Source organism: Mirounga leonina, unplaced genomic scaffold (genome assembly GCF_011800145.1).
Source record: "Mirounga leonina isolate KUSES-001 unplaced genomic scaffold, KU_Mleo_1.0 Mir_115, whole genome shotgun sequence".
NCBI classification, from domain to species: domain Eukaryota; kingdom Metazoa; phylum Chordata; class Mammalia; order Carnivora; family Phocidae; genus Mirounga; species Mirounga leonina.
Window position 1 is genome coordinate 82,980,334 of NW_023270268.1, and position 22,692 is coordinate 83,003,025.

Genomic DNA, 22,692 nt, shown 5'->3' on the forward strand with positions numbered 1-22,692 from the left:
CTGTTCCAGGAAAGCTCCTGGGTCGAACCCAGTCCAGAGCGCCTTCCTCTCCCATCCCCAGTTCTCCGGGACTTCTCCTGTGCGGGGAGAGTCTCTGAACTACGCCAAGGCCGTGAACTAAGTGGATTTTATGAAGATTCACCACACGTGAGAAGCCACCCACAGAGCGCAACTGAACAACTGAACGGAAAGAAAAAACATCTCTGAATGTCCAAAGCTGGTCTCTTCCTCAAACCCTGGAGGCAAAAGCCACCTCCTCAAGGAAGGTTCCCTGGATTTCTCCGGCTGGAAGTGATTCCTCCTCTATCCCTACACAGCACCGTTCCCATCCTTCTTTCACTGACCCTGTGAGATCACCATTACTACACACATGACCGGTGATGTAAGGAGGCTTTGCAGCCAGACTGTCCCAAGTTCAAATGCCACATCTCCCTCTATGAGCCGTGCAACTGTGGAGGAGGAGCATGGCCCTTCTTACCCTCGGTTTCTTCATGTATGAAATCAGAATAACGACATGCCCTTTATGACTTTTTCCCTGCCCAAGTGGGGATGCCATGTCACACATGCAGCCCCACACATTCCCCACACATCTGCCACGCTCTGCCCCCTCTTAACTGGGGCGGGGGGACCCATGGGAGCTGGGGTCCTCGACTCAGGCGTGTTTGCCACGGGAGATCCCATCTGGAGGCTTCCCGCAAAGTCACCCTTGCGAATTCCTCCAGCCTCCTCACCACCCACAAGGCACACTCCATCTGGGAGAAAAGCCTGAGGAAAGGGATCACATGGAATTCATCTGTCTTCCAGTCCCGGAAACTCAGGGGCCTTGGCAGGGGGCTGCTTAGCACAAGCAGGAACGGCCCCCGGCTGAGGATGCTCAGGCCTCCACCCAGAACGGGGCTGAGAGCTGACGTGGGCAGCCCCTGTCAAGTGCCTGGGGCTGCAGAGCTTACCAAGTACTTCCACCTCCAGTACCTGCTGGGGTCCTCATAGCCACCCATGAAGTTGCCTAAATTGGAATCATTATTGTCGTCATTTTACAAAACAAGAAACCGAGGCTCAGGGCAAAGAGAGAAACGTTTTATCTCTGCAGCATCTAGAGGAGGTAGATCTGGTCGTTGGTATCAGGAACTTGCTCAGGACTTCCCCTCTGCCCTCCGAAGGGGACACTGAGAGCTTCTTCACCTGAAGACTTCCTCACGTCACTTTAAGGACGTCCTTTTTCCTCCTGCCGATTTCCACTCTTGATGAAGCGGGCCCGTGGCGTGTTCACCCCCCAAATCCTCAAAGACTGCTCCCCACAGCTATAAAAAATAAAACATGATAGAGCTAGAGAGGCAGGAGGAAACGGCACCCCGGAAACCAAGAGAGCACCCAGAGGAGGGAGGAGGCTGCTTCGGCGGCACGGAGCTGCTGGCCCCGCTGAGGAGGGAGGCGTGCCCACCAGAGGCGGTAGGAGTCGTGCCCTGCATGTTCGATCCGTCACTTTTGAGCAGGTTCGAGGCGATAGCAAGGACCTGGCAAGGGTCAGATCCAAAAAGGCAAGGCAACCGGAGCTGGGAGAGCAAAGGCCAGGTCAGGTGGAGCGAGAGTGGGTGTGGAGAGTGAGATCAGGAAGCCTGAGGGTGGTGGGGCTCCCTTCTGTGCTGTTTGTGTAGGTCTGAGGACAGGTGTGGTGGTCACAGGGGCCCCCGCAGGGTGGGGCGCTCCTGGCCGCAGTTTCCTTTTCTGGCTGACTCAGGGGTGACACTGGGCTCCTTTGCTTGCCCGCACATGAACTGAAAGGCTTCTGATTCTCCTTCTCTAGACCAGCGGGGGCTGGGTCACATCCAGACTCCCAGCACGGCAGCTGTCCCTGTGCTGTGTCCTTTGCCCACCCCCACCCCCCATCCAGCAAGAAGAGCAGTTCACTCCTGTGGTACTACTGGGGAAACTGAGGCATGTGGCAGTAAAGTACTTTCCTAAGTCTCACAATTCTTAAGTGCAAGAGTCCAGTCCTACCTGGTTGCACATCTCAGAAAGTTTCTCTGCATTGTGCCACTTCCCAAGCTTACAGTGAAGCTCCACCCAGAGCATTAAGCCCCTGGGGTCGTTTTCTTTAAAAAGTTCACCACGGATATGTCAACAGAGAACTAAAAGGGACCAGTGATACGGGAAGGTTCTATCTCTTTCCCTAGCCCAAAGAGAATAAACACTAACGCCGAGGGCAGTGGTGCAGAAAGCCGTTTGCCCAAATGTCCTTGCCAGAGACAAACAGATAAACCTTTCTGCAAGTTTGGTTACATATTAACTCAGCACCCAAGGGCGCTATCCCATACGAGCAAGACAAAGTCCTTGCCTTTAGCTTTGAACTGAGCAAAAAGGAGGCCCAGCAAGCATCCAGCCACTTTCCGGCCATACTGAGGAGTGGCCAGAGCCCCCAGAGCTGAGGTCCGTCCCCCTCCATCGTGGAGTTGCATTCGGGCACAGCATACGCATGCACACTGCTGGCCTGGATGAGCAAAGAGAGCTCAAGCCTCGTGTCAAGCTGCAAGTCTCCTGAGCCTCAGGAGAACTGAAATCACACCCCGTGCCTGCTCTGCACTGTGCCTCCCTCTGCCCACACCCATATGGTGTCACCCACTCTCCCCTCTGGTCTCACCCACTGGGACCAGGCAGAGCCCAGAGGCATGGTTGCCTGCTTTGGATGAGAGCCACCTCTCCCATATGTATCAGTTTCTGCTATCTCTCCTGTCACCCACAGGCTGGCTGAGAGCCACAGCGCCCTGAGCCTGTGACCATTGTGACCGGTAGACACAGTGGGATGGTCACAGGGGAGCAGGGCAGCGACACATCTCACTGGAGCTGAAGGAGGGCTTCGGCCATTTCCTAAACATGCTGACATCTCAATTCTCAGCCTAGGTGCCAACTTGCCTTTCCAACTGGGTGGTAAAAATAAATGACATATCTGGAAGCCTACTTCCGCTCCTTCACTAATCCCCCACTACTCCGTGTTATGTTAAAATCCTAAGAAGTAGAACACTGGTGTTCTAACCCACCTATCAGAGCAGATGAGCAATAAAAAGAAAAACCAATAAACAAACAGACCAAAAAATGATGTCTTCCTCTTAGGCAGTTAACAGTGTAGGCAGGACTATAACTTTCAGGCTGATAACCCCAACACAGGCCTGGAAGCTAAAGTAAACCAGATGATGGGCCCCAAAGAAACTAAACAGGCAGCAGGACCTCTCCTGTCTATACTCACCAAGCAAGTCATGCGACTGTCTGCAAATACACTCTCACTCCAGTCACTCTCGCTAGACCTCGGGACTAAAGGCCACCCCAATTCCCCCACCCTCTTTCATGTCTCAAAGGCTCCATCGAGAAGACCCTTCTCTTCCCTCACCTGGCTCATGCCCACATAAGCTCAATGCCACCCCCTCGGTGAAGCCTCTTCTGACCTACCCAGCCCTGAACTTCCATCAGAACTGATTATCGCTCACCCTTACCATCTCCTATTTTGAGCATAGCTATTTGATAGCACTTACCACATTTTGTTGTACTTAGTTCCTTTAAAAATCAGACTTTTAGGAGACTGCAAATTTTTTTCTAAACAGGAATGATATTGTATGAATCTCAAGCCTGCCTTATAATAGCTGCTCAGCAAATGTTTATTGAATGGTCCAGTGAATGACAGGATAAAATACCTTTATAATTACAAAGTACAGTTGATCTTTGAACAATGGAGGAGTTAGGCACTGCCTCCCCTCGAAGACAAAAATCTGAGTATAATTTTTGACTCCCCCAAATCTTAAGTACTAATAGTCTTACTGTTGACCGGAAGCCTTACCGATGACACAAACAGTCGATCTACACATATTCTGTGTGTTATATCTGTTACATACTGTATTCTTACAATAAAGTAAGCTGAAGGAAGAAAATGTTATTAAGAAAATCATAAGGGGGCGCCTGCGTGGCTCAGTTGGTTAAGCGACTGCCTTCGGCTCAGGTCATGATCCCGGAGTCCTGGGATCGAGTCCCACGTCGGGCTCCCTGCTCAGCGGGGAGTCTGCTTCTCCCTCTGACCCTATCCCCTCTCATGATGTTTCTCTCTCTCTCTCTCTCTCAAATAAATAAATAAATAATTTAAAAAAAAAAAGAAAATCATAAGAGAAAATACATTTACAGTACGGTACTGTATCTACTGAAACAAAAATCTGCATATATGCGGAACCATGCTGTTTAAACCCGTGTTATTCCAGGGTCAACTGTACTTTATGTGCTCTCCCAGCATCCCCCCATGGGAAAGAACAAATATCATTATCCCCATTTTATAGATGAGAGCAAGGCCAGGCCACAAGGCTCAGTCTCACTCAACTAATGTTTATTGTATACAAGCTTCAGTCTAGAGTTGGGTTTCTCAAACTGTAACGTGCACACGAATTTCCTGGGGAGTTTGGTCAAATGCAGATTCAGTCTGTCTAGCATGGAACCCAAGATTCTGCATTTCTAACAAGCTCCAGGTGACTCCCATGCTGCTGGTGCAAGAGTCTCACTTGAGTCTCACCTACCTAGCCGCAGGGCAGCTGAGAGAAAAAAAACCCATCCAATTAGCTTGAGTACAGAGCAGGATCTAAAGTCTTCTTTAAGAGCTTAGGAAGGAGAAAGGATAGAAAGCATTATGCCCATTTTACAGCTGGGGAAGCCAAGGGTCGGAGAGACATGACTTCTCCAAGGTCTAATCCAACCCTTGGAGGCCAGTTTGGTGCTGCCTTGAGTGGCTCCCACTGCATTGCATGCCAGGAAGCTTCAGAGATGAAGGCACCCGTCCCTCGCTCAGGAAGACGACAGGGGAGACACAAGTGCACGGGGAACTCTAACACAAAGTTGACTGAGAGAAGAGCGTCCAGAAGCAGGTGAACACGTGCCAGCCAGATTTTACCCCCCAAAATGTGCCACATCTTTGTTTTCTCCCCACAGCCCAATTAGACTGCAGATGGGGGTCTTCTTCCATCAACCCAATCCCTTTAAAAGAAAGAAAGAAAGAGGGGGGGGGAAAAAAAAAAACAGTGGCTTTAGGATTTTTCTTTTAAGCCCTGAACCTCTTCAGTGGAAAGTGCTGCCCTTCCGACCTGTTGATGTAATTGCCATAATTGAAGATTCCAGGCCCCCATGTGGGTGGACAGGGCCCCATTCATCCATCGGGTCAGCGAAGTGTAAACCTGCTGAGTCCTTCAGATGCCCCGGCCCTCCGCCTCCCCCTCCCACCCCCCTTCAGCCCTGCAGGCTGGGCTCCCCGCGACGCCAGGGCAGCCAGGCGCAGGCTACTCCCTCTCTTGCTCTGGGAACGGTGCCTAATTAAGGGGTCTGTTCTCATCTCCATGGGGCCCGACTTAAGGCCTCCTGACAGTAATGAGAGCCACACGTGTGGGGGTGGGGGACGGAAAGGCCAGCCCCCCTGCCGTCTTAGCACCCTATTAAACAGCAAGTCACATACACACGCGCGGGCGCACGCACGCACATTGCAGTTCTGCAGTAATCACCATCCTATCTTCAGAGCTCCCGGAGCTGCTCCAGTTCTGAAAGAGGAAGGAACCGAAGAGAAGAAATAACTTGCCCAAGGGCATATGGTGACGCTGGACTCCGGTGTCCTTTTGCACCTCGCAGCACAGACTTCCCCTTCGAGGGTGGGGCTCTCTACTGCAGCCCCAGGGGAGCAGATATGAGGGAGGAGGGGGGGAGACAGACTCCCAACTCGATATTCTGGAGCAGCCAGTTTCAGAGGGCTGGCCAGCCGCAGAGCAGAAAGGAGCAGTTAGCTGGGGCTGGGGCTGTTGGCGGCTCCGAGACACCCTTTGATCCTCCGACAAAGGCAACCTCAGAGTGGGACATTCATGGCTGCAGGTGGATCCGTGCCTAATCCCGGTCCTCCTGGTGTGAAAAGGAGCCGGTCTTGGTAGCCCTCTCCTGCATTCTTTGTGTCCCAGCCTAAGCTCCGCCCCGGCCCCCTCCCCCACGCCCTCTCTCCCTGCCCACTCGGCCCCTGGAGCCCCAGAGCACCCGAACACGCTGCTCGGCAACCCATTCCTTCCGCCTCCCGGACGGAGGAACTTGGCACAGAACCCAGCACATAGTTGGTTCTCAGTAAATACTCATGAAATCTAATAAAAGTCGATGTTTGCTCCAATTCTAAATCATGTTAGGGCGTGGCTTTAATGGAAGCTTTGCTTAGAGAGGGAGCCCTGAGGTGGGGTAAAGCAGAAATGCCGAAAATCATGTGGAAGAAACGTCAAAGACACTGGCTCATTAATAAAGTCAGTGAATGAACGGGACAGAATATTCCGTTGTGGTTAACTCCAAATCCATGGCACAGTAGTGAATCCCAAGAAAAAAAGCCAGCAACATCCTGGGTACTAACAATAGAATCTGGAGACCCAGGGTTCTTCCCGAAGCCCCCTCCCAGCATCTCTACTCCCATGTTTCCTCTTTCCACCTCCCAAGCCTCTGTGAACACTAGGTATGGACTGATGGATCCTACCACTTGTATCATGTGACACTCCTGCCCAAAAGCCTTCAACGGCTCCTTATTCCCTCTGCGTGAAATCTGCACTGGACCTCCTCAGTCTGGCTCAGCCTTAACTCAGTACCACAATTTTCCACTGTTCTCTAGAGCACTTCTTCCCTTTTAATTGGGTTGGTCCCCTCCCCCAGCCCAGACAGTGTAGGAGAGGGGGTGGGGTAAAGATGACATTTGGGGCCAGAAAACCCAGGTGTGAGTCCCAGATCCAACCCATTGGAACTCTCTGAACCTAGTTTCCCGTGGCTAAAACAGGGAGGATAATAATAGGCACTCGTGGGCTTGGTGTGAAGATTAAGGGGTATAATGGATGTTAAAATACTTTACAAATTGTAAAGGGCTAAAGGAATGACAATTGTTCATATCTACTCACAGTTATTCCCACCTCCAACACTGCCTCTGATCTCCTGACTCTTAGGCTCAGTCACACCCAACTCAGGCCCTGTCACCTGTAGAGAATTGTCCTGCTGACTTAAGTTCTTGCTGGAGTCCTAGCTCTCAAGGCCTCACCCCCAAAGTGTCTTGATTTGTTCACTCTGTCTTGCACATGTTAGCCTTAGAACTCCAAGCATTTGGTTATTCCCTTGTAGGTAATATCATACAAAAATTGAGGTTCCTTACAATTAAAAAACAAATATGCTTATAATAGCAAAGCTCAAGAAACAAATGGAGGGGAAAATCCCAAACGTCACTGAGGAAAGAAAGGTGCAATTATGGTAGACAGCCAGGTTAGCGGGCTGCTGCAGTAGGGTACCCTGGGGAGTAAACCTGATTTTCTCTTCTTCATGCTGCTATGAGAAGGGACTTAAACGCTGCAGCCCACAAAAGGGGAGGCTTGGGGTGGAACTTTCCCAGCTCTCTTCCTGGGGAGGAGGGTAGCTAATGAGATTGGTGAGCACCACATTTACCAGGAGGTGGTCACTGAATCAGGGGGCACTGTGATGCAGTCCTTACCTTTTGCACCTTGGTCTCATGCCTGTTCTCTGCCCCCTCCCAGACTTCTGTCCTCAGCCACCTGCACAGGGACTCACCCCTCGATGCCCACTACCACCACCACCAAGCAGGACGGTTGCCAGTCTCCTGCTGCTACCACTCTCCCAGCTTTCTAGAAGCAAGCTCACAGTCTTTCCTTGCAGTAGCTTAAACACGTGGACTCAGGGTCTGCTTGGGCGAACAGGCAGGTCCCAAAGTCTAGCACAGGGAAGAAGCCAGAAGTCTCACCTCACTCCCCAATACAGAGGTTAAAGAGAACCTGCAGTTTTGGAAGCCTACCTCCTCATGAATTGCCCTGATACCTGATGCGCCTTTGGCTAGTGGTCCTTGAGCCTGTTTTCAATCTCCCCGAAAGAGGAGAAGAGGTGGTTTCAGAGACCTTTACTTCCCGCAAGCACCAAGGTAAACTCTGAGCTCTTGAAGAGCCAAGGTATCATCATCTGATACACAAATGGAACCAAGGCTGAAGTGAAAGAGTTAATATGTCCTGATACAAGGGACATTGAGTGGCCCAGTGGCTGGGGTTCTCAATGATGGTTTAGCAGAAGATGCAAAAAGGACCTTTTTTGTTTTGTAATGACACATAAGAAAAGCTAAGGTCAGGTTTAATTTATAATTCAGTGTAAAGGAACTAAACTCATGTAATGCAAACCTATTTCTTTGTGTTGAGTCTATCAGATACAAGGACAGGGCTAAATTCATTCTCGATCATGTGTTTGGCAAGACACAAATAGCAGATAATTTAGAATTAAACTCATTTGCTCCCATATACTACGGAAATAAAAATGGGCATGACCCTTTGATAAACAGTTTGGCAATATGTTCTCAGGTGCTAAGTTGGAGAATGTCTGCTTTAGGATGTGTCAGGCCAGTACATAAAACAGCATGGTTCCAATGCCATCTGGAGCCGGTGCTCAGACAAGCGAATATGGAAGTCTGACCTTGGGAGAGAGGCCCAGAGTTCCATGTACTTATAAATTCATTTATAACTGAGACCTAGAGTTGACCAAAGGACAGCCTATGACATCTTTTTCTCAAATGCAAGGATTGGGTCCTATGTGCCATAACCAATTTTGTCTCAAAACATTTAGGAATCTGGGGCGCCTGGGTGGCTCAGTGGGTTAAGCGTCTGCCTCCGGCTCAGGTCATGACCCCAGGGTCCTGGGATTGAGCCCACAATGGGCTTGCGCAGTGGGGAGCCTGCTTCTCCCTCTGCCCCTCCCCCCAGCTTGTGCACGCACTAGCTCTAAATAAATAAATAAAGTAAATAAGTAAATAAACAAATAAATAAATAAAATCTTAAAAAAAAAGTTTGGGAATCTGCTTTCTTTCGATGTCTCTCCCTGTCTTTTCTTTTTTTTAAAAAATTTTTATTTATTTATTTATTTGACAGAGAGAGACAGTGAGACAGGGAACACAAGCAGGGGGAGTGGGAGAGGGAGAAGCAGGCTCCCCCAGAGCAGGGAGCCCAATGCGGGGCTCAATCCCAGGACCCTGGGACCATGACCTGAGCCGAAGGCAGATGCTTAACAACTGAGCCACCCAGGCGCCCCTCTCCCTGTCTTTTCTAAAGAAAGCCTTCATGTAAGGAAGTTGGAAGGCACAGGACAATCCCAAGGAGACCACTGGGGTGAACTGTTTCTCTTACCCGCCCTGCCGCTGCCTGCCTGGGGAGGACTGACACTCCCCCTGGAGGCTCCTCTCCAGGTAATCTTCAGCCCAGGAGAGCGAGCCCCACTTCCCCTGGACCACTGGTTGATCTCTTCTTCCCCAGAACTTTCTCAGCCCCCTGGACAGACTTCTCCTCAGGCACAAGTCACACTAGCAACACTAACTGCGACATGGTCTTTATTTCCCCAACACATCACACAGTGCTTGGCCTGTAATGAACGAATTCAGAAAATGTCCAATTAATGAATGGATAAGTGAATGAATGAGGGAGCAAATGCATGAATTTAATGTCACCACAGAGTAATTACCTCCCCTTCAGTTTCCCCTAGTTCTTCCAACCCAAACTTGAGGAGACCACGACTTGCTGTTGGAGACCATTCCCCGTTCTCCTGGTCTTTGTGGTAATCTGTCAGAGACACTGACTGGGAAGCCAGCAGCAGTGAATGAAAGCAGTTCCGCAGATACAACCTAAGGGAGGCCCCCGGTCATCTGCTGAAACCCAGGGAAGATGGTTTTCCCCACCAGATTTGTGGCTCAAAGATTCCCACATTATTGTTGCTGTGGTACCTATGCTGGACAAATGGCACCAGAAACTTCTCTTTCCTGCAGCAAAGCCCTGGTCAGCCAGGTCGGATTTGGGGGAGGGAGAGGGGTGGTGGTGATGGTTTGGTCTTCTCCACACCTACGGGGGGCTGGAAATCCAGTTTGGGAGGTTAACGGTGGATTTTGAATTAAAATACAGTAAGCCTTTCATTCCTTCCAACTCCCATCTTCTGTTCTTGAAGCTGTAAAGAAAGGCCCCCTTGCCCTCCTGCAAGACTGCCGGAGGCTTAGAACCTTAAGCTGCTGTCATTGGCTGGAGCTCAGTGAGAGTCATCAGTTAGGTGTTTAGAACAGTACGATGTAGGCGGGGCTTGTTGGAAGGTGTCACCGAGGGAAGGCCAAGCAAGCCAGGACCATGAGACCAGCTGGGGCTGTGAGGTCATTTGGCCTAACAGGGAGGCAGCTTTGTTTTCTTAGCCATGACATTCGATGCCCCACCAGTTATTCAATAACCCGAAGTGAGGTGGGTCCTACAAATTCCTGAATCTCCTTGGGGATGGTGGAGGAGGGGCTATGCTTGCCTGATCAAGGGCACCCAGGAGAAGCCAGAGCTGGCCACCTGCCCCCAGGAAGATGGCCAGGGAATCAAAACTCAAGAAGAATATTCAGAACCAAGTAGTATCCCTTCTGCAGAGGGATGAAGAGTGATTCTGCCTCCCATTTAATCCAGACAAGCAAGGCCAGCTCCTAGAGAGGAAAGTGAGACTCATCTGCAGACCCAACTGGCGTTCAAATTCTCAAGTCAAATGAAGCAGCCAATTCTCAGCAAATTTGCCTTAAAAAAAAGAGATGAGGGCTAGGAGTGAAGTTTTTGGTTTGTTGCGGGGTGGGGGAGGGGAAGTCATTTGCTTTTTGATTTGTCTATTTTACTATCCAATATATGCACACCTATGACCCAATATACAAAGACTTTTTAGAGCTTTAAATACATGAAGTATTTTGATGAGAGACTGTAATTAATGCTTCAAAAGAGTAAATTCAAGCCAAACATATTTTCCCGTGAACACTTCATAGAGGTTAAAGGAAAAAGAGGTTGTAGATTTTTCCTTTTAAGCATAACATTGGGGGTAGGGTGATGTATTCCTTCCCTAGGGCTGCCCTCACAAAGTACCACAGACTGGGGTGGCTTAAGACAACAGAAATGTAGGGGCGCCTGGGTGGCTCAGTCGGTGAAGCATCTGCCTTCAGCTCAGATCATGATCCTGGGATTGGGTCCTGGGATCCAGCCCCAGGTCAGGCTCCTTGCTCAGCAGGGAGTCTGCTTTTCCCCTCTGCCGCTCCCCCTGCTTATGCTCTTTCTCTCTCTCTCTCTGACAAATACATAAATAAAATCTTAAAAAAAAAAAAGACAACAGAAATGTATTGTCTCACAGTTCTGGGTGCTGAAGGTCTGAGATGAAGGAGTCAACAGAGCCACGCTCCCTCTGAAATCTACAGGGGAGAATCCTGGCTTGCCTCCCTCGCTTCTGGTGCCTACCTCAGCACTGCTTGGCTTCTGAGTCCATCACTCTCACCTCTGCCTACATCATCACATGACTATCATTGCCCTGTGTGTCTGTGTGTGTCTTCTTCTCTTGTAAGGACACCAGTCATAGTGGATTAAGGGCCCACCCTACTCTATCCAGCATGACCTCATTTTAGCTAATCACATCCGCAACCTCCCTTCAACAAACCAACAAACCTCTAACAATCCACATTTCCAAATACGGTCACATTCTGAAGTACTAGGGGTTAGCACTTTGCCACCTTTCTTAAGGGGACACAGTTTAACCCGTTACAGGGGATGACCCCCAAGAGCCGTAACCAACCCAGCTCATAAAGGGAACACATGGAGCTCACAGCATCCATAGAGCTCCAGTCGGTCCTGGGAAGGCCCTTCGCTACGGAGACATCTGTGATTCTTCCCAAAGAGGGAAACAAGCCATTCATTCTTCAATCCTTTCAGCAGATAGTTACTAAGCACCTACTCCGTGCCCTCCATGTGCTGGCCGTGGGTGAGAGATGTAAGACGAGGTCCCAGTTATGGGAGAAGAATATGAGGAGTAAGACACAGTGTAGTTTTGTAGTTTTTGGTTCAACTGTCCCCAGCCCACCACACAGTGTGAGCAGTTTGAGGGCCGGGTGCCCTGTCCCAGGCAGCCTCTGCAGCAGGCCCCCACATGCTCATAATTATTTGTGGAATTGGCTTGCAAGGAGCCTTTGGAAAGAGAAAAACAAGGATATAAGTGGTTAACGCAGAACATGCTACAGGGTAGAGGAGACAAAGTCCAAAAGTCAGGGAGGCATAAGGGAAGAATCATATGATTTTCGTGTTGGGAAGGATTTCTGAGAGTCTCTAAGTTGGTGGTTTTCAAACTTAAACACAAAACCAATGGAACACTTTATTTGAACAAAATCATATGAAGACCGTGGAATGTGTGAACAAGCAAAAGCCAGATCGTTCTGGTAGAAGGATCAGAGGGCTTACAGGAGCCCCTCCTGCCCAGCATCACCTCCACATTCAGACCCTGCACTCCCTGGGAAGGAAACACCTCCCAAGGCATTGGTTGAAAACCATTAGACTACTGATGGGGAAACCGAGGCCCGGAGAGGCAGCAATGAATATCATCTGTAGGGACGTACACCATGAGTCTACAGCAGAGGCAGGACTAGAACCCGGATTCTTCTCTGACTTCTAGAACAAAGCTTTCTGTACTACCTCATGCCCTTAGCACAGATTAGACAAAAAGATGAAGTTTCACACTCTGGTCTCCTTTCTTATCCAGACAGACCCTCCTTTCCTGCAGCCTCCTCCTTGTCCCCACACTGCATATTTCCACAGGACATAACCAGCACCAGCCTCTGGAGGCAGGAGAAGGGGCTCAGTCCCTTTCTGGGTCTCTTCCAGCCCAGTGATACTGTAGCTACTACCTGTCACCCTGACAAAGCCTTCTAAACTACCTGGGACTTACCTCACTCCCAACACAGTCCTTCTCTCCCTCTGCAGAGGAGAAAAATCAAGGTTCACAAGACACAAATGGGGAGAATTCCTGCACAAGTCTGCTCTGAACCCCGCGTCTTCTATTCCACATAAATGACAGAGACAGAGTGAGTTGGAGAGCTGCAGAGACTTCCACAAGGATAGTCCTACCCATATTGGGACCGCTTAGAAATCCATACCTGAAGAACAACACCTGATGCCCACGTTTCTTAGCACAACCAAGTCAACCCTGGGAGAACATTCCAACCAAGCAGGGTCTCCTCATGAGATGTCTTGTCCACGTGTGAAGTCACCTTGGCCTCCATCCTTTTGAAATGACTCTTCAAAGACTCACTGCAACCTGCAAGGAGGTTGCCTCCGGAGTCACCTACCTGACAGCCAAAGAAAAGCCAGTAGTTTAGAGAATTCTCCAGAGACAGTGCCCCTAGGAGTACCGAGTACGGATGAGCTTCGATGTGTGAATTCAAGACCTCTAAGTTCAAGTCTTGACTCTGCCACTTACTCCCAAGTGACTTGGGACCGGTCTCTTGATTACTTGTGAGTCTGTTTGACCTCTGGAAGTTGGGGGTTTACTCAAAATTTATTCAACAAACCCTCACTGAGCACCTACCACGTGCCAGGTGCAGTACAGAGCTGTAGTAAATTCTGCCCTGCCCTACTTCACAGGCTGTGGTGAGGAACAGACCTGCAGGAAAATGTGGCTCATCAGTGGCGGTGTCATGTAAATGTTGTTTCTACTCTAAGACTCCTATGGAGTGGGAAACAGGGAAACATGTATTTCTTTATTTCTTTTCCTTTTTTTTTTTTTTAAGTTTTTATTATTTATTTGTCAGAGAGCGCACAAGCTGGGGGAGCAGCAGACAGAGGCAGAAGCAGGCTCCCCGCTGAGCAAGGAGCCCAATTTGGGGCTCGATCCCAGGACCCTGGGATCATGACCTGAGCCGAAGGCATCCCGAGACATGTATTTTTTTGGCATCTCCTTTACTCTTCCAGGCCTCATTCTCTCATTTTATGCCCCCAAAATGTGATTGGATCTCATGTTTTTCACGATTTTCCATCACACCAACTCATTCTGAAGGCTGAGTTGGCACCTGAAAAACCATGATCCATGTAAATCGGCATTCTTTAATTTCCCTTAAAGAACAGTGAATGGGGGCGCCCGGGTGGCTCCGTTGGTTGAGCGACTGCCTTCGGCTCAGGTCATGATCCTGGAGTCCCAGGATCGAGTCCCGCATCGGGCTCCCTGCTCGGCGGGGAGTCTGCTTCTCCCTCTGCCCCTCCCCCCTCTCATGTGCTCTCTCTCATTCTCTCTCTCTGAAATAAATAAATAAAATCTTAAAAAAAAAAAAAAAAGAACAGTGAATGGCAGGGCGCCTGGGTGGCTCAGTCGGTTAAGCGTCTGCCTTTGGTTCCAGCCATGATCCCAGGGTCCTGGGATCGAGCCCTGCGTGCTTCTCCCTCTCCCTCTGCTGTTCCCCCTGTTCGTGCTCTCTTTCTGTCAAATAAGAAAATAAATAATCAATCTTTAAAAAAAAAAAAACAACAGTGAATGGCATGTACTTTCCCTTATTCACCCCATATCTGCAGCAGAGCCAGGCACTTAGTAGAATCTCAGTAAATCTGCTGAATGAATGCATGAATGGGAAATTTTGCCCCCAGAGAGGAGACCTAGTAAAATTAGAATTAAGAGGAGGAAACTTCTCCTAGAGTCTATTTTACCCGATAGTCTCCCAAAGGATCAGCATCCTCTCCGATACTCTCCTGACGACCGTGAATGACCCGAGGTTGCGCCTTCCCTCTCTTCCGGTTCCTGGCAGGAAGACCCTTCGGGCTAGGGGACATTGTGTGTCGTCTAGCAGCCAGGGCTGACTCCAGTCTTCTGACAGCTTCCTGTTGCACTAGTCACACAAAGGGGGCGGGCGATGCGGGTGTCCCCCGCCACCCTCACGCTCACAGCTGGGGCCAAGGGGAATATTTTCATTCAGCCATTCTCCCCCTTCCTTTTTTCTTTTAAGCTTCTTCTAGTGATAAAAGCTGAAGAAAATTGGAATTGGCAGCTCTGTGGTCTTCACTCAATAGGAAAAGTACTAGAGATCATGTGAACCACACTTTTGAAAACTCAGAAAAAAATCTAATCTTGCCTCAATAAAAATGACATCATGTCACCGTAAGCGGCAGGGGGGAAAGGCTTGAAGGTTGCTGGCAGTGGCCCAGCAGAGTTCAGGGGTTCTGTTGGCTGCGCTGAATTCCCACGGGAAAGGTAGCCAAGACTGCTGCTTCCCAGGTGAGCCTCTGAGGCGCAGGAGGAGTGGGGAGGAACAAGAAAGCCCCCCGAAACCTCACTGTCATCTCTCACATTGCTGTGATCACAGCGCAGGGGCTGGCGTCCCCTGTGCCCCCACCTGCCTTTCTTCCCAGTGTAGCTTTGGGCGGCGCCCCTCCCTCTGGTCGGCTTTGCGGGAGAGACAATCCCAATGACAGCACATCTCCCTGTGAGGGCACAGACCCGCAGCCACAGAGGGCAGTGACAAATGCCCCAATTCCACTCTAGCGTGGGGTCTTGGCAAACTTACCCTTAGGGGGCCTGAACCAAAGACAATAATAGAAATGGCATGGAGGCCGCCTTAGCCCTGAGAAGGACATTGCTGGGGGCTGCATTTCACGGTGCCTCAGTTTACCTTCAACTGGTCATCACTTTCTGCTATCAGCCGTTGACTGTTCATTAGCAGTCCCCGGATTGGTATAGAAGGGATGAGTAAGAGTGCCTGCCCTCAAGATGGGGCCTGGGGGCTGGGGGCCACAGATGGAAGGGTGACTTTTCAGGATCTACCTTTCTGTACTGCTTGGAATTTTTAACCATATGCATTTTTTTTTTTAAGATTCTATGTATTTATTTGATAGAGAGAGAGTGAGAGAGAGAGCACAGGCAGGGGGAGTGGCAGGCAGAGGGAGAGGGAGAAGCAGACCCGCCACCAAGCAGGGAGCCTGACATGGGGCTTGATCTCAGGACCCCAGGATCATGACCTGAGCTGAAGGCAGACGCTCAACCGACTGAGCCACCCAGGCACCCAACCATATGCATTTTTTAAAGATAAAATCAATCACTAGATAAAGAGAAATCTCTTAGTAGCAAATGAACCCCCGGTGACATCTACCTCTCCCTGCACCCCTCACCTGACTTCTCAAACTATGTTTTTACAGTACCCTCTACAGGTACGGAGGAGCCCAATGAGAGCAAATCTGGAATTTCCATTTGACTTGAAGAGTTAGCCAGAGGGAGAGGCAGAAACATTATTTCTATATTAAAGGAAATATGAACATATGTGGAGTATAATGCAAAATATACTTACATGATTACGAAGAAACATAATTGCTTCATTCTTAAGGTATGCCATATACCAACAGACCAGCTAACAGGCTGCCGAGGCACTTGGGGCCGGTCCTGGTGTCTAAGGGGCCCTGAGACTACGGACGCGTCTGTGGTCTCTGTCTCCAGGGGCTGCACACATGAAGCAGACCTGGTTAGTGTCCCACACCGAGAGAGGTGTTCAGGGGCGCCTGGGTGGCTCAGTCGTTGGGCGTCTGCCTTCGGCTCAGGTCATGATCCCAGGGTCCTGGGATAGAGCCCCGCATCGGGCTCCCTGCTTAGTGGGAAGCCTGCTTCTCCCTCCCCCACTCCCCCTGTTTGTGTTCCCTCTCTCACTGTGTCTCTCTCTCTGTCAAATAAATAAATAAAATCTTAAAAAAAAAAAAAAAGAAGAGGGAGGTGTTCAGAGAGCGGGGCTGGAGGTGGCAGAGCTGCATCCTTGGAAGATGGGAAGGATCTTGGGAAGATGGGAGGTGGTGGGTGGGCCTGAGCAGAAGCTTGGCCCGGGGGCAGAGAGAGTCCTCCTGTGCAGAGAGATGGAAGGTGGACCCAGGTGACAGAAGGCTCCCAGGACAGGCCACAGTGCCTGGACTCAACGTGGCCAGCCAGCACTTCTCAGACGTGGGCCTGAAACCCCACTTCAAGGCCGGGGAGGGAGGATATGCCCCCTGGGGGTTCTGGAGGTAGCCCGAAGCTGCTGGCCACAAGGAGCCCCTTCCTGACAGTGGTAGTTCTATCTTCAAAATATATCCGCAGTGCAACCACCTCCTGGATGAATGTTATGGTTTCCTACCTGTGGTCTCCTGGACTCCCTCCTTGCCCACCATAGGGCAGCCAAGGTGATCTTTTAGTAACATGAAGCACAGTCTGTGATCCCCATGGCTCCAGCCTCCCTCACAGCCCACAGCCCCAAGCCTGCAGCATCTGGCCAGTCACTCTCTGCAGCCTCTCCCCCTTCTCTCCCCTTTGCATTTTGCTCACTTTGCACCAGCCCCACCAGCCCCACCAGCCCCACCAGCCCCTCCGGCCTCCTCACTCTCCTAGGGCCCATCACTAGGCGTGGTCCTGCCTCAGAGCCTTTGCACTGGCGCTTTCTCCTCTTTAGAAAGCTTCCCCCCAGATATTCAAATGCTGGTTCCCTCCCCTGCTTCCAGTCTTCCCTCAGAGGCCTTCCCTGATCATGCAATTTACACCTGCTGCTCCCGCACTGCCTCTCTCCCCTCCCCTACTTGACATATCTCTCTAGTACTTGTCACCCATTAATATGCTACCTACCCCACTCCATGTATTTTGCTTGTCTCTCTCTCCATCGAAAATGTAGGCTCCAAAGGAGTATGGATTTCTTATTTCTGTTTTATCACATGTAACACCATGCAATTCCTCCTTAAGGAGAGTTCCAATTGATAAATGTAAAAAGAATGAGGGAGATCAAAAATCACTATTAGCTTGCTACAGTAGTAATTGCCACAGGCAAGATCCTTTGATAGAGTCTAAATTTGGAGAAACAGTATATTTGCAGAATCTTGAAGTATCAGCCCCAAAACATGTAGGGAAGAGGGAGGGGGAAAGTATAACGTTACAGTGGACAACCCTGGCAGAAACTAACTTGCCCTCATAATCATGGTTAACAGCGGCAGTGAAGGGGCGCCTGGGTGGCTCAGTCGGTTAAGCGACTGCCTTCGGCTCAGGTCATGATCCTGGAGTCCCGGGATCGAGTCCCGCATCGGGCTCCCTGCTCGGCGGGGAGTCTGCTTCTCCCTCTGATCCTCCTCCCTCTCATGCTCTCTGTCTCTCATTCTCTCTGTCTCAAATAAATAAATAAAATCTTTAAAAAAAAAAAAAAAACAGCGGCAGTGAAATAGGGCAGCATCATGTCACCCCTTCCCTGCTGCCCTGGGAAGGGCACATCACCTTGACACATACACCCCAAAAGCGCAGCTCCCCAACATAGACGTGAGAAGACATCACACAGACCCCAGGAGGACATTCTGTAAAAACAACTGGTCAGTACTCTTAAAAGCATCATGAAAACAAGGAAAGACTTTGGAACTGTCACAGAGAGAAGTAGACTGAGGACACCAGACAACTCAATGCGCCTGGAATCCTGGATGAGATCCTGGGAAAGAAAAAAATAAAATAAAATAAAACTAATAGAAAAAAATAATGAAATGGGAAGGAAGTCAGTCATTTATAGCACTGGACCAAGATTATTTGCTCAGTTTTGATGACTGCTCCATGGTTAGGTAGGATGATGAACACAGGGAAAGCTGGTGAAGGGTATGAGGGCTTTCTTAGTATTGTTGCAACTTTTCTGTAAGTCTAAAACTATCTCAAAAAAAAAAAAAAATGTAAAGGGCCATCAGGGGCAAAAGTAGCAATCTTTTTTCACTCAACTCTAGGCTTCAGGGCAGAAAGAAGGGAAAATAAGTCTAGGACCTATTATTGCAAGTGCAACTGTGATAAACCAGGTGTCATCGAGGGAGCGGCTCCTCCTTAGCCGCCCTGGTCCGGTCTGTCACCGAGGCTTGTCGGGTCTCTCCAACTCTTGAATCCACCCTCTCGGGGGGAAATAGTGCCCCTAAAGAACCATCCAGAAACTCCCTTCTAAACGACTGACGTGGAGGGACCAGACAGGTGGGAAGACAAGGGATGCATGTGACCTGGAAAACAAGGGGAAACGCCTCAACCCTATCAGCAAGTGAAAGGAAAAATCTATAAAACTCAAATGCCTCATCTTGGTCATTTGACATGGTCTTTATTCTGTGAGAGAAAGCAATGGGCCCCACACAGGGTATCAAAGACTAAGATCTCCTGTTATCTCCAGTTTTTGCTCAAAGAATTCAACATATTTGGGTGGGTTTTTTTTTTTTCAATCTCCCCCTTTCGTTTATTGTCTCAGGGTAAACACTTGTGATTCATAAATGCCTCAAGAGTGAATCAGTATTCTCCTGTTCAAACCAGCAGAGGCCACATCAAACAATAGCCCACAAGGTATTATTAATCATTAAATAGGCACATAGGAGAACACTCAGGCAAGGGACCCAGTTTTCTTTTCTTTCTTGTCTTTTTTTAAGAAAATAACAAAGAGCAAAGCTTGACTTTGACCTATTCGGGGGGGGGGGAGTGTTTTGGGGTTTTTTTGTTGTTGTTGTTCTTCTTCTTCCATAAAAGACTTAGTCAAATACAAGTATGTCAGGTGGGGAAAAAGCTCCTTCCTTTGGGGTCTTCCTTCTGCCATTAAACAAGGGCCTGGATTTCAAACTACAGCACTTGCTTTCTTTGCATACACATGCCCAAGACACACGGATGTCGTCGGCCATGGTGGCTGGTGCAAGGGTTGCTGGTGGCATTGCTATGAAAGCCCACAGCCTGGTGCAGACCGGAAGGTGGACAGACGTATTTGGCTGCTCTACAGAAGAGGAGACCAAGTCCTGTCACACATACTGTAAGCAACCGTCCGACCAAAATAAAAATAAAAATAAAAATAAATAAAGGGAGGGTCAGAGGGAGGCCCTCTGACCCTCCCTTCTCCTAGATACCCCGAATAAGGTCCTCTAGGCTCAACAATGGGGCTCCTCCCTTTATGGAAGGTAGATCAATGGCATCACCTTCCAGAGACATAGAAGTGCTAAGACATCAGGGACTAAGAATAATATTCCTCCTCAAGAAGCATCTCTGATGAAAAGACTGCTGACTGGCCAGAGGAACAATGGAGAACATGTCACCACAGGCCACAGAAGTAGGATGGCCACGAGTCCCAAATTACACCAAGTGTCCCGACCTGATTGTGAACAACACTACCTTTCACTCTCCATAAACTATATGGTCATCTACAAGCACCCCTGGGGCAGGAAAGGCCTCAGACGCTCATCTTTCCACCAATCGTATCTCACGTAAGTGGGACTGGATCCAGCGAGGGCCTGCCCGGGTTTGCTCCTGCGCATTAAGTGCCCCTCTGCAGCGCTTCCCATTCCTCCCTGCGGGGCTGGGCCCTCCCACACATCCTGCGCGCCAGGCCCACGCTGATGCCCTTGCCTGCATCCAGAACTCTCCCTTCTGTGGGCCTGAGGCTTGTTTCCATTACTCAAAGCAGGGCTACTTGTGTGGTAGAGACCCTCTTCTCTGGAAAAGGAGAAGGAGCCAGATATTCATTTATTTATTTTATTATTTTATTTTTTTTATTTTGAGAGAGAGAGAGCGTGTGCGTGCACAAGAGCCAGGGGGTGGGGGGGACGGGCAGAGGGAGAGGGAGAGAAAGAATCTTAAGCAGGCTCCACGCCCAGCATGGAGTCCGGCACCAGGCTGGATCCCACAGCCCTGAGATCACGACCTGAGCGAAATAAAGAGTCAGACGCTCAACCGACTGAGCCACCCAGGCGCACCCGAGCCAGATAATTTTTTAGGTTTCTCCTGGTCCCCCAGCCTGTGACTCAAAAAAGACTGGCTGAAGCCTTGGCTTTGCCAAATATTCATGGACCAATTTACCACAGTGGTTGCCCATCCATTTCTTTGAAAATGTTAACTAACATCTTATGATTCTTTTCCCCGATAAATGAGGCTACCTATCTTACATGCTGGAGATACACAGAGAGCACTGAGAGAAGGGGCTGAAAACTTACATTGAATTTGTGACATGCCGGGCCCTGTTCTAAGCACTTGATATATTAGTCCTCACGGCAATCCTATAAGCACTACGACTCTCTCCCCATTGAGCAGGGAAGGAAATCGAGGTACAGAAGAGTTAGGTCACATAGTTAGAAAGGAAACAAGCTGGAACATGAACCGAGGCAGTCTGGTTCCATTGTCCTTGCTTTCTAGCCACACTGCTATCGTTTTCCCTGAACGTATAGAGATATGTGTGCAACATTCCTAACAGAAATAATCACCAGCTCAGTCAAATCTCAGCTGTAAAACACTTGAAGTTCCTATTTAAATATGAGGCCATTTCACCTCAACTTTACAGCCCCTTTATCAATATCATCAACATCGTAAAGCAACAGGTGTGTTGGGGTGCTCTGTAAAAACTGGTGTTTCTGTGTGCTGTGTTTACACGTACTAAACCCAGCGTGTCTGCGCACGATTACGCCGTCCTTCTTGGTTACACAGAATCTTCCGCGAGGGGCTGGCATGAACAGAGCGTGAAGGCCAGCGAAGAAGTCAGCAGGGGTCCTTCCTCTGACCTTTTGAGGGTTCCTGCTCCACCTGGGGGACTGCCCACCAGCCTCTCCTTTCTCATGTGACCTCCTTCTCAATTTCTTTCCCAATTTTCCAGAAGGCACAGTGATCTCCCCACCAGTCCTTTCCCCCTTCCCATCTGTTGCCCAGTGGTAGAAGCTGGCTGCCTGAATCTTACTGATTAACTATACATCAATTTGGCAGACTATGATTACAGTAGAACGGTTTGGGAGCTCAGTATCTCACTTCTTCCCACGCACCTTACCCCGGGAATTGCTTTGTACTTTCATATTGCCATGTGGTGGTGTGCCTTTAATAACCATCAATAAAGATAGGCCTGGGAAAATATGGACAGCCACAGACTCCTCTAAATTCACCTGATTGCAACAGAGTAGAGCTGTCTGCAGGGGACAGCCCAGCTGGCCAGAGGTGGCCACCAGGAGTGGTCAAAGTAAACCCACCTCTTAGATTCCGCAATCCAGTAAATTTGGAAAAATACACTGACCCTCTGAGGGTTTCACCCAATTGCCGATAAAACCTATTTCCTTAAGTCAAAGTTCAGTCATGCATTTATTCTCCAAAGATTTGGGGGTGCCAGACACCATAAGGAGTTTCAGAGCCTTTTTTTTTTTTTATCAGAGAAGCAATAGAAATGAAGAATGTGGGAGGCAAAGGGGAAAATTTTATAATATAAATCTCACCACTCTGCACAGATGACCAGCATTCAAATAGCAACAGGGATGGAAGTGATCTGTCAAAAGAGGCGTGTAGTTCCGCCTTACACATAGTAGGGGCTCACAAACAGTCACAGAACTGAATTCGGTGAAACAGGCAATTAGAAATTGGACAGTTGTAATCCTTGACTAAATTACCTCACCACCACCAACACAGGTTCACTCGGTTCAAAGAAAACAAGCTGGGACTCTATCCTTCCATCCCGATAATGAGTAGTCCTAGACACGGAGTCTAGGTCTGTCCCAAGTGCCAGGACTTTTGAGGGCAGGTGAGGAGGGTGAATCACCACCGAAGACAAGGAGATCAAATACTTGCCCGTGAGTGCTGCCCCCCACCCACCCCACGGCTATGGAAGGCTAGAGAGAGAAAGGCCACAGCTGGATACGTGCCGGATACACACGCAGCTTGGCAACCTCCTCCGGGAGCCGGCAACGCTCCGGGACTTTATCTAGAGACCTCCATCATTCAGGCAGGCCTGCTCCACGCCAGCGTGTTCCAACAGAGCTCGCCCTCCCTGGCCCCTTGCCTCCCCCCACCACACATACACACTCCCAAAGATGTGTCCTCTGGATTACCAACATTCTATACCAAGTTGACAGACATCTCTCTTCTTCC

General features: G+C 49.5%; 1 long non-coding RNA gene across 2 annotated transcripts in view; it reads right to left on the minus strand.

Annotated features, from left to right (window-relative positions):
- Positions 1-435: 435 nt before the first annotated feature.
- Positions 436-22,692, minus strand: part of LOC118006951 — a 29,377-nt gene continuing 7,120 nt past the window's right edge. Inside the window, exon 4 of one of the 2 annotated variants that reach the window (XR_004678235.1) lies at positions 436-1,301. This is a non-coding gene — a long non-coding RNA (uncharacterized LOC118006951). Of the gene's footprint in view, positions 1,302-20,457; positions 20,498-22,692 lie in introns of those variants that run through there. The other variant, XR_004678236.1, reaches the window with a different exon arrangement.